This window comes from Cyanistes caeruleus, chromosome 1, assembly GCF_971803275.1.
Source record: "Cyanistes caeruleus chromosome 1, bCyaCae1.hap1.1, whole genome shotgun sequence".
NCBI classification, from domain to species: Eukaryota; Metazoa; Chordata; class Aves; order Passeriformes; family Paridae; genus Cyanistes; species Cyanistes caeruleus.
The window spans coordinates 85,905,052-85,917,389 of NC_141701.1; the positions used below are offsets into that span (position 1 = coordinate 85,905,052).

Below are 12,338 nucleotides of genomic sequence, written 5' to 3' on the forward strand. Positions count from 1 at the left end.
GTTGGATGGCCAAGTGAGAGTTCACTTGAGAAATCTCAACCCATAAAAATACATGGAACTAGACGGGCCAAATTTGCTTACTTATTTTGGAGATTATGGCTCAAGTCCTCTTGGAAGCCAGTCCTCACCACATGAAGGAGAAGAAGGTCACTGAGAACACTGTGAATTTGTCAAGGGTGATATGCTTGACTGTTATAAATGAAATTAGAATTTTGACAACTAGGTTCCTTGAGTTAATAACAGTTTAATTAAAAATGAATACAATTTAGTGAATTGAACAGTAATTTGGTATAAAAGAATACAATTTAATAAAAGAAAAAAATTTAGTAAAATAAATACAATTTATAGCTATAATTTGCCAGTAATTAAGTATGATTAAAGCACAAGCAAAACTGACCAAAGTACAGGGAGGGCTTGTCACCCCACCTCATGTACAAAACTGACCGGGGTAAGGAGGGGGTTCCCCACCCTGCCTCATGTACAAAACAAAGCACTTCAAGCTAAACTTATATACTGTATGCTTATACATATTCATTGATGTTTCCCGTAAGTTTCCTCCTATTTCTGATTTTTCTGACTTTACATCACTGTTCCTTATGGTGCATGCTTTACTTGTTGTTAGGGGGTCTCCAGTCGTCTTTTGGTGGTCTTTGGACAAAGGCTTACACTCATCCTCGCTGTCCTCTGGATGGCCTCACAGGTTTGCACGTGCATACTAAGCATTGTGTTATGTAATCTACTAATTAATCTTACATTTAATGAATTTTAGGCCCTATGCCTAAAGTCGTTCTAATTTTGTCCACCTCAAGGCTGTTTTCATCTTGGGACTTCACTTGTCTTCCAAACTACATCCTGCACCTCAATTTTAACATCTGTAACATCTGTAAAGGGGTACAACTCCTTGTAACACTGATTCTTTTGATTGCTTCTAATAAAAACTTTCCAAATAGTTATAATTTAGTTAGCACAAATCAGTTCCATTTATTACATTGACTGACACAATTCATGTTATAACTAAATGACTAGATCTATGAAAGAGGAAGGAGCTATGGATGTTGTCGGCTTTTACTTCAGCAGGATGACAAAATCTTGCACAGCACTTTGCTATCCAGGTCATGGTGTTACAATCTAGGTGGTAAAAATACTGAAAATTTTAACTGTTTCAGTTAATTCTTCAGTCAATTTTTGGATGTTTCCAGTAGTACCCCTTCGGCAAATAGCCTTTATACTGTTCCATATTCCAGTTATTCCTACCTCTACAATTAACATCAGGAATTAATTTTTTTCTCTTAATGTTTGGTTTCAGATGTAATGATATGAAGTAGCCTACTCTGCCCTTGCAAATAAGTCATGCTTCCTCACTCCTTGTCTCCTATATTATAGATAGCTATGGGTTTTTTTCTGGTTTGTCTTTTTTTTCCCCTCTTTCCTTCTTCCTGAGTTAAATGTCATTATTATATACTCTGGTTCCACTCCATGTTGAATTGTGCAACACATTGGTATGCTCTTCTGCAAACAGCTGTGTTGCTTAAGCAGTAATTAAACTCTTACCCCCTGAGGTTAATTTTTCCCTACACCAGTTTTTCCATTGGTGTCCTACTGAGGTAAACACTTTGATCTTGTTGAATGCAAGTTTGTGTCATCTGTATTGGCAGAAAGAACTATTAGAAAAGAAGCTGCAGTTTCTCAAAGCCCTCTTGGCAAAGAAGTACTGACCAAATGTTTTGGAATATGTAACATTCGTATCACAAAAAGATGGTATGTCCAAATCAGCTTGGAGGGGAGCTTCAAGAGCATGGGTCTTAGGGACTGGCCACAGGGGTCTCCCCTATTTTTAACACAGTGCTTCAAATACCTATAAGGACTTAAACTTAGGTTTGTATTTCTTAGTATAATTCCTTGCATATTCAAGATCTGGTGCAATAAATCTTTTTCCTTTTATTTACTTAATACATGCATCTAAAATTTCCTTTAAGTTTGCAATCTTCCTTGATCTTAATTCATATAGAATAAACCAATAAAGTATTCATGAATATCTTATTATAGCTAATTATAAAGTAAGATTAACTTACTTAAATTGTAGTGTACTGTGGACCCTTATAATAATTTATGTATTATGTAACAGGGTTGTTTTTTGAAGAAAACAGTTCTCTTCTGATGGCCCTTCATTGTAAAGAAAACAGGATTTGTATAGTTCAGAAATGCCTCTTTACATGCTTCACCTTTAAAGGGTTTTCACATTTCATTTTCAGTCTGAACTCTAGCAGCCTCCATGTTTAGAAATGTCAGCACGAATTTGTCTCCTAAATTAATTTAATTATCTAAATATCAAAAGTAATTTCACACCTGCAGCTCTTACTTAATTCGCAAAAGGCAACATAACTATCCTGGCCACAGTCTTCCAAACAAACTGTGGCTTTTGGAGCCAGCTGCAAGTATTAAGTACCCTAGAGCCTTAGTTTTCCTTTTCTTGTCTTAGCAGATTTGGTGGCTATGTAATAATGTTACTTTAACATCTCAAAAATGTGTTTAAAAAATATCCATATCACAACATCTAAAGGAAAGAATACTTTAGCATCTCCAAGTATATGAGTACCCCATTTGAAAAATCCATTGACAGACAGAACAAGAATTGCACTATTTCTTTTTCTGCTTCCTGAAAGACCAAATGCAGAGATGTATCACATCACTGTCACAGTGGATCATTTTAATTGTGGTGCTCAACAGTGATGTGGTAGTATTATGATTGCACTATAAAAGGCTTTTCTGATACCTTCCTATTTTTAACTTTCAGTGACATTTGAAGGAAATTCTATTTTTACTTTTTTCAAATCAGCATTTTTAACAAAATGAAAGTGAAAAGAAGGTCTTGACTATGTTGGTTTTGTCTAAAGATTTTGAGGTAGGGAGAAAGGAAAGCACATGAACCGGACTTAATTAGATAAAAGGGTTGCTTAAGTAAGAATGAAACAGACATCTTTGTCTGCCATTATTACCAACAAGCAATCACTGAGTTTTAAATAAAGGAGAGGCAATGCATCTTCCCAGTCTTTCCCAATGAACAAATGAGCAAATATTGGCCATCAATAAAATAACCTTGAGGTTAACAGGAATGCCTTAGCAGGGCACTTGAACCCATTAAATTATGATGTTCTATCTTGTCCTGTGTTTCACTGCTAAAGGAGATGAGAATTTATTATCCTTCTCCCATCTCAAAAAACAGTGCTCCTCCCTCTTAATTTCCTTCCTTCCCTCCCTCCCTCCCTTCATATGTGCTCTGAAGCCTCTCTGCTGCTCTAGCTGGTACAGTAAGAACTTGCCCTTCCTATCTCTATCTAGCTCAGCCATTGTGCAGATGAGTAAACCCCAGAAGAAACTGACTACCTCTGAACTCATTGTGGGTGGCTCAATGTTTTATTTAAATAAAACTTGCAGGACTTTAAGTACTTTAAAAATCTTATTCATGTAGGAAGGTCCTCGTAAGCAGACCAAAACCTTATTTTTCCTAAAAGCTGTTTTTAGAATTATGAAAGTTAATAAGATGCAAAAGGCTTTATAGGAATCTGAGATGCAGTAAAGTAAGGCTGGATATATGAATAAGTAAGATCTATAGTGGGAGGAGATACTAAAAAAACTGTGGGACATGTGTTGCAAATAGATCAATATAAGGACAGTCCTATTTTCTCCTGAATTCTCTTAAAGTTTCCTGGAAAAAACTGCTGTTGTCAACTGACTACCACTGTGGTAAAAAAAAAAAAAAGTGCTGTTTCAAAATCCATCTGTATCTGTAGCTTGTTGATACCACAGATAACAGCGCAGCAATCTCCAAATAGTCCCTTGAGCCGCTCTTGTCTGCAGGCTGTATCTAGAGTACAGACATTGGCTGTGTAGCTGCACCAGCAGAGGTTCTGCACTAGGTTTTCCTGCTGTCTTGGGTGGGTTTTGGCTCAGGTTTTTACAGACCGAAGTTAAAAATGTCCTTTCTTAATTTATTCACTCTCTGACATTTTCTGTAAAATTGTTGAGGTTGTTCTCATGAGAGTAGTAGTTGCTACTTCCCTGAATGACAAGGAGGTCTCCTTAACACACCAATGCAAACTGGTGCTGTTCTCATATGTGGGATTCATCAACTTTTACATGAAGTACAGTTTGATGATGGAGGTGTGTCTGAGAGACACAAAGGAAGCAATGGGGTAAGGAATCCAGTCCAGCTTTCTGAGTGGTGATGAGGGAAAAGACCAGGCTCAAATGGTTTGTTTTTTGTTTTAATCAGTATTTCTCCAGACACTCATTCTCATTCTACCAGTCAGTAATGCAGCATTACTGAAGGTGCTCTGTGTTTTAATAGAGGTCACAGGCATATCTCTGTTTCCTTCTTGTTATTGACCATGTACTTTGTTGCACCTGCCTGGAATCCCAGCAGCCTGCCCTCTAATAATACACTGTTGTTCTCTTTGCAGACCTACTGATTCCTGGGGGCCCTTGTTCTACCCTACAGCCTGTACATGAGAAGGTAGGAGGCAGAAGCAAGGAGTCAGTCTGATGTGTAGTAACCCAGTCAGTGCAAGTTTGGAAGTAAATCTCATAGAATCACTGAATGCTTAAGGTTGGAAGAGACACCACCCACAGAGAGATTTAGGAGGAGCAAAAGATTTAAGTGTTCAGTTCCTTGCTTTGTTTTCTAAGATCTGAAACTCTATCTGAGGGCTTTTGGTGGGTTTCAAGGCTGAAATATTTCCCAGATAATAAACTCCGTGCATTCATACCAGCTTCCTTCTGCTGTAGCTTTGACATGGTATATTGGTGTGTCCTTCACTTGCACATGCCAAAGATAATTTGATCATTCCTGCAGTACATCAAGGCTGGTTAAGAAATGCATGAAATATGATGCTTGTTATGACACTTAGAACTGAACTGTCCTTGGCAGCTCTTCATGTGCTGTGTAATTTCCATGTACCTCTGAATAAAAAAAAGGAAAAGAGAGAGAAATAGAGACTGCTTTTCTGCCAGGATATCTAGGAAAAAATGTGTAATATGAATCAAGAGGAATTTTTTTTTTTTTTAAATAAAAGTGTGAAGAGGTTGATACTGGACTCAAAAGGCATGATTGTGGTCTCACCTGCTCTTTTTACAGTGCCTCCAGTTGAATTACACATCACTATTTTTGGAAGAAGTGTAATTAGAGCCAAGACTGAGAGCTATGTCCCATGGTTGCAATCAAATTATTGTTTAGCTTTCCAGGAGCATTAATATTTTTGAACAATTTAAGGCTGAATTCTTTGGCTTCCCCAGTTCTTTGACTTGCCATCCAGAAAGATTATATAAATGCAACTAAATAGAACAGTTTGTACTCAGTTCAGCTATTGAAACCTCTAATAACTGTATTTTATATTAATAGTTTTATGAACAAATCATAAACCAATTTGTGCCCTTGCATCCTTTTTGAGAAACAAGAAATGGAGTATTAGGTGTTAAGTATTTGTGCCTTCCCTTAAGTCAACTGCAACATGTTTAAAGTATGGTAAACTTCAAATGCATGTTCTTTTGTCTCCCCAGTCACTAGTTGGCAGTGAATGCCTTAAGAAAAGCATCATGAGCTTCAGCCACTAAAAATCAAGTGTATTAATGCTTTGTAAACTGCAGGACTAATTTGAGAGGACATTGTTCTGAAAACAAACTTCAGAGGCTGAAAGAAATCTCCCACCTATAAATGCAAAGCCTGGTGTTAATTAATAAGGAAGGGACTTTAGTCAGACCATTGGGTATTTTGTAAAGATAAATTCACAGCCTAGTATAGGATCCAAAATTTGATACTACTCAGTTTTATTGGAAATTTTTCTCTGCCAGCTGAAGTCTAGGTGTTCTTTTTGAAGGAACCTCACATACTAGGTTTTGTCATAATATATTGTTTACATGGATAAAAATGTAGAGTTATATTTTGAGGAGATCTCTCAAAAAGTTATGTTAGTATATGTTGTTATATATATTGCTGTTTAACCATTTGTATTTCTATTTAATATTTGCTTAGAAAGAACAAAACAGGAACAAATTATACTTTCTTTTCTTTGGATTAGAAGTACAGTACGTTGTTTTTGGTCTAAATGTAATCATGCTCTTAAAAGACAATGTACACTTGCTTAGATGTGCTTCTGCTTGTCCTGATTACACTTCTTCTGAAGTCAATGGATGTTAGAGGTATTAGCAACTGCTTTTGACAGTCCTTAGGAGGCATCTGGAAATTCACTGCACAAGTTTGGTAATCTGTAGTTTATAGTATATGCATTACTCAGTATAACACAAGGGTGGTAAAATTGCATCTTCTGGGTAGTTTACTTTTGCTTTGGCTTTTTGCTGTTAGTGGTAAGTTACAGGAGTCTTTTATTTGCATTAACAATTATCAGACTCAATTCCTTCCTGAAAGAATGAATTCAAATTAAAACAATGAATGAAAGAATGAATTCAAATTAAAACAAGATAGGAAAATTAGGAGGGTTGTTATTTTATAGTTTAAGAGAGCTCCATTGCAGTAGAATTCAGCAGTAGATGCTTTATGGTTTGTGTCCATGGTTTTTCTCATCAATAAGGGCATACTTGTGATACAAAGTCAGCAAGCAGACCTAAAACTGGATATGAATGCCATTCTTCTCATCCACAGTGCCCTCCACAGCAGCCTCCCATCAGTTTCAAAAGCTATTTGTTGTGTTATTATAGGTGATTATATTTGGCATGAAGGATGTCTTTAGCATGAGTTGCACACACCTCAAGGCTGTCTGGATACTTGTAGCATAGAGGAGCTATTAATCCAGTGCTTACAATGTGCTTTTTGTGAAGGCTTAGGACAGATACAAAGAGAACAAACAAAACCTGCAGTGTTCCTCTACCACCAAACAGACCTAAACAAATTAATAGGCTATAAGCCCTTGTAGGTCTCTGACAGTAGTCAGAGGCTGAAGAGGTATGTGTCAAGAGGGATGCCCAACACCATCTGTCCTGCAGGAATGTCTTATCCAACTTCTATTCAGTCATGGCAAACAATAGTAGGAGGCATGAAGTCTCTTTTGTTTTTTTATAAATGCTTTATTTTTCCCTAGGAGTAATGAACAGTATTCCCAGACCAATTGTTTTCTATTCTTGAAAAAAAAAACTTTGCTAAACACATTTCCTTCTCAACCCTTCCATTAACATTTGATAGGATATCTTAGGATACTATTCACGTATTTAAAGAAATGGAAAAATGGCAATAAATCCTTCATATTTTCATATGTACAGTATACATTCTTAGTCAAAAGTGTTTGGTCGCTTGAGAAAAGAGAAGTTACAAAAACTAAATATGATGCCCTAACTTGCACAGCACAGTCCCAACTCATATTTAGAAAATGTTCAGGACACTTATAGTTACCCAAAAGACTGAAACAGAGAAAGGAAGACAAAGGAAAAGAGATGATTTTCATCTAGCTTATTCAGGATTTATTTCTGCAACAGAAACATGTCAAAACAGTGCATTAATCCCTGAAAATTAAATGGCATATTATAAATTTAGAGATCTGAAACATTTTTGATGATCCTGCCTAGCCATAAAAAATCCCATCCTGGTTTTCTAATCTTAAATCAAGGAGGCCATTTCATGAAAATGAGAAAGGATTCCTAATTTGTGGTTCTAAATACTTCGACATGCTCCTGATACTCCCCCGAGATCTGAGTCACAACAGACTTGCTGCTGGCTTTCAAAAAACTAAGAAGTAGATTTGTTCCCTGCCATGACATATCTAGGCAGATGAAAAGAAAATAGATTGAGGTCAATATGAAGTAAGTTTTACATATTGGATGTGTGCTGTTATGTTTATTTATACCACTATTTTATATGCGTTCTAGTGGCACCAGTCAACAGCATTATACTCTGACTGTGTCCATCTCCATGGAGCCTTGAGGTTCTGTGACCAAGACTATTCCTACTGCCAGCAGTGTGTTGGTAGCAGACAGTGACTGGTTGTACTCTGTTTCTTAAGATATTAAGCAATACCAGTACCAAGATCAACACTTAGAAGCATTGCTAGTAACTGACTACCATTTGATTTTGAGCTCTTTGAGGCTGGAAGGCCAACTAGTTTTCCATGCACATAAGCCATACCCTTCCAGATAGGATGAAAAGATTCTTTGGGAGACTGTGTCAAGAGCCTTACTAAAGGCAAGGTAAATGACATCCACTTTCATACCCTTATTTACTGAATGAGTAGTCTCATCATCTTTGTCTCCTTCATTTGTCCAAAAATTATGTTCAGAAAGATTTAATGCATTTTCTTCTCAGGAACTGAGACAAGACTGACCAGCCTGTAGCTTCCCAAATCTTTCTTCATCAGAGGGGAGTGACACTTGCCAAAACAGCCTCCTGGCATGCCTACCCAGTTTAATGCACTTTGGAGAGGACTGCTGTGTATAGTTTGAGTTTGCCCTGGGAGGTCAGCTATTCTTCTGTTCTCTGTCTTGTTAAAAGACATACAAGATACCATTGAAATCAGTTCACACTGTTCACCTGTTTAAAAACAGACAGGATATTAAATACGTGTTCAGTTGAGGTGCTGAAGCATTTTAAATGGCAGCAGAACAAGTATTTGCTAGAAAATATCATATTCAAAAATTTTGTATCTCATTTTCAGAAAACAAATCAGAAAAACGAACTGAAATGCTTGCCATATTTTGAGGAAAACTGATCTTTGGAGACTGGCTTTGTTCATAAGATCTGTCTCTAGTCAAAGCTGAAATAGTTCATTTCTGAAATACATAGCAGAGGGAAAATTTGTTTTAGGCAGTTTTCCCTAACTTTAAAGTTAAGCTTTCCCTAACTGGATTATTTGTATCAGTGAGAGCCAGGCCTTCTTGAAATCATGCAGCCAATATTTCACCAAGAGAAATTTCAGTGGGAATAGTATAAGGTTTTATCTAATTCCAGATTTAATGCATTCTTCTTCTAATTGCTGATGATACTTCCTGAAGCTGCTAAATGCCTAAAGAGCAAACATTTGTAGCTACATAAATTTCCTGGATGTTCTTAAAAAATATAAGCAATACTCCTTAGCAAAGAAGAATAAATTTATTTAATTTTATAAAATCTCATCCTTTCAAAACTTCAGAGAATCAAAAGAGAATGGAAATGAAAGAACGCCTAACTGATAAGGGAAGCAGGTACACTATTAAGGATGAACACTGCATATTTTGCAAGCAGTTTATTTAAAGTATATACAGTTATTGGTCTTTTCCCTGGGAGCTGTCTAATGCATGTGGAATTAAAATGCCATCAGGAATTTTTGTTTGTGTCTGGTTAGCTTTTTCCTTCTGCTTCCTATATTGATCACAGATTTCACACTTGGCTGCCTTTTAACTTCAAAGGCAACATTCCCTGAACCATATGTAAGGTATCACTGTTTTGGAGGTTTGCCATTTGCAAAATTTTTTCCATCTTTCCTGGATTTGGTCAAAAACAGTTTGGCAATGAGAAACGAGCATTTGATTTATGTACTTATCCCATTTATTTCAGCTTAGTAGGTCTTTCTCCTCTTTTATCACCCTTCTTGGTGTATTGCATAAGTTTTTGTTGCAATCCCCTGCACTGTGATAGAAGCTGGCTGTGTGCTGCCCCAGAGGTCTTTCACAGTCTTACAGCCTCCTGCTCCTGTTGTGTGAGAAGTCATGTTTGGAGACTTAACTGCAAAACAAGACAGCTTAAATGCATAATTTTCACTATATGGGCTGAAGGTGCAGTGGTTTATACACTCTATATAGGTTCAAACCTGCCAGAAATGGTAGTTTTCATCCAAATCCAGAATTATTTTATCTGATTATCTGGAATGTTGTCATGGACGACAACAAATTGTATCAGCTATATTAAAGGCATTGTTCCAGATTGTGATTATTTTCAAATTTAAAGGAGGAAAACAATTTCCTACCTAAGCATGCTGTATTTCTTTATTATTACTATCATTTAGAAAGCACGGTTCTTGATAAGTCTTGCAAAAAGTCAGTTCTCCTTGAAAACTTTTATCTAGTTTTGTCATTATTGCTTTGACCAATTAGAGTACCAAAACCATGTTCCCAAATATGTACTTTCAGCTTTTATAGTTTTATTTTCATTTCTCTTCAGATATCTGTAATAGAATAGAAATAGTATTTCGAGGTAAATGATTCCTTATAAAGAAAGATAATTTTCTGTGAGAAAATTTTAACAAAGGAAAATTGTATTTTAAATTTCTGTCTATTTTTGTCTTACTGTATTATTCATGCTTCTGTGGTAATATTTAGTGTGTCTCTAATATCTAGTTGCCACTTTGACTTTAGCCTTTCTTTCTTTCTTTCAAAGATATTTGGAAGAGTGGGAACCATTTTCCTACATTATATTACAGAAGATTCAGGGGATTTTGTCACCAAAAAAACCCTGAATTTTTTTTTAAATTAATGAGAAATTTTTCCAGTGGTGCAGTTGTCTCCCTGCAGAAAATACCAGTTTTGTGACTCCAAACATTTCATTTGGTAAAGACTGGGTTCATCTACAGTGTTTTTAATGCTGCCCAAGTGTCCTGAGCATCAGAACAAAGCAGAAAGGCTCATATGGAAGTCTATAGGGGTGGCAGACCGTGTAGAACTCCCACAGACCGTTCAGTAGCACAAATTTTGTGTCCTCCCTACGTGCATTTGCAGGAATCTGTGTGGTGATGATCCAAGCAAGAGGCCCCTCCAGCAGCAGATGGAGCTCTACATTACACTTTCTGTGCAGGGCCCAAAGAGGGTGCATGTCGACATCAGCAAGTCATTGCAGGCACATGCTGAAGTGATTGGGAGGCTTGGTTTTTGACCCACAAACATGTATGTAAATACAAATGACACTTTTGCAAATCAGGAAGATATTTGTGGGGCCCTGATGAAGAAATTGTCTCTAGAAGAATGCTTAGCGGAAATGATGTTAGAAATTTGGTTGAAAGAAGAAACAGAAAGGAGTAATGAAATTGGTAAGATGTAACAAACAGAACTGAGAGAAATACCAACTCTATATCTATCTATATCTATATCTATATCTATATCTATATCTATATCTATATCTATATCTATATCTATATCTATATCTATATCTATATATCTAATCTATATCTAGATCTAGATCTAGATCTAGATCTAGATCTAGATCTAGATCTATATATCTATATCTATCTATCATCTATATCTATCATCTATATCTGTATCTATGTTATATCACACAGTTGCCAGTGTAATGGCTTGGTAAGCAAGGAGCTGCATAATTCTGTGGCACTAGGGGAAGATTTTCGTGCTTCTCCCTCTGCACTGTTTGTTTGTATTCCTCTTCATCAGAGGATTTGTATATTTTCCTTCCTATAAAGTAATGCCACATTGAGTGCAGATGGATCTCTGCCGTCCAAAACCACCAGCAGATCAAAGAGTTGTCTAGTATTCCTTCATTACTCCAAAGAGTAGCTGCTGTCAAACACACACAACCCATCCCAACCATCTCTTTGCTGTTCAGAAATACTTTCCAGAAGTATTTCCCATATTCCTTTCTTTTCTGGATCATCTGGAAACTTTGTTGTCAGTGTCTAAAGTACCTTTCAGTGAAGAAGTTCTTATTTTGTTTTGGTTGTTTGTTTTAATTGCAGTTCTCATTCTCCCTCCAACTTATTTTATACCCTTTTCTTCTTCCCAGACACACTAAGATACATTTTACAGCAAAGAAAAAAACAGTCACGTCATACTCTGGGACAATATGATTTTCTTCATGGTTGTGTGTATAGAAAACAGGCAAAAAAAAGATAAAGAAAAAAGTTTTGATGTTAGGAATGCAAATCCCATTCTGAAAGGGGTGAATCTGTGCAGCTTCTCAGAAGTTAGTGGAGATTCACTGTCCATTTACTTTTGAATGAAGTCTGTTCCTTCTAGCAGTGGGTGTTACAGACTGATCTATTTCATTGCCTTCACTATGTTATCAAGTTGTCTTCCTGATAAATTAATAATGTGGTTTTTAAAGAGCTAATTGATACTGCTGTAAAATATCCACAGTTTAATTAGGGATACTATAATTGCTTCAAGAAAGATACTAGTTCATGTAATTAAAACATAAACTTAGGAACTATTGTACTTATGGTATTTAAATTTCAAGGCTATATATTTTAATTCCATTTGAACAGTGTTTTGTTGTTTGTTTTTTTCTTAAATACACTACTTCTTTTTCTGCAAAATCCATGGTCCTATGGTTCTTTCTTCTCGCTCCTCCTCTCTTTTCCTTGAAGGATTTTTGGTTTTATACTGAGGCCTCCCCAAGTAGACCATGAGATGAAGGC

General features: G+C 36.3%; 1 long non-coding RNA gene across 1 annotated transcript in view; it reads left to right on the top strand.

Moving 5' to 3' along the window:
- Window positions 1–4,460: 4,460 nt before the first annotated feature.
- LOC147655692 (uncharacterized) overlaps window positions 4,461–12,338 on the top strand; it is a 146,016-nt gene continuing 138,138 nt past the window's right edge. Inside the window, exon 1 of the long non-coding RNA XR_015290145.1 lies at window positions 4,461–4,513. This is a non-coding gene — a long non-coding RNA (uncharacterized LOC147655692). The remainder of the gene's footprint in view (window positions 4,514–12,338) is intronic.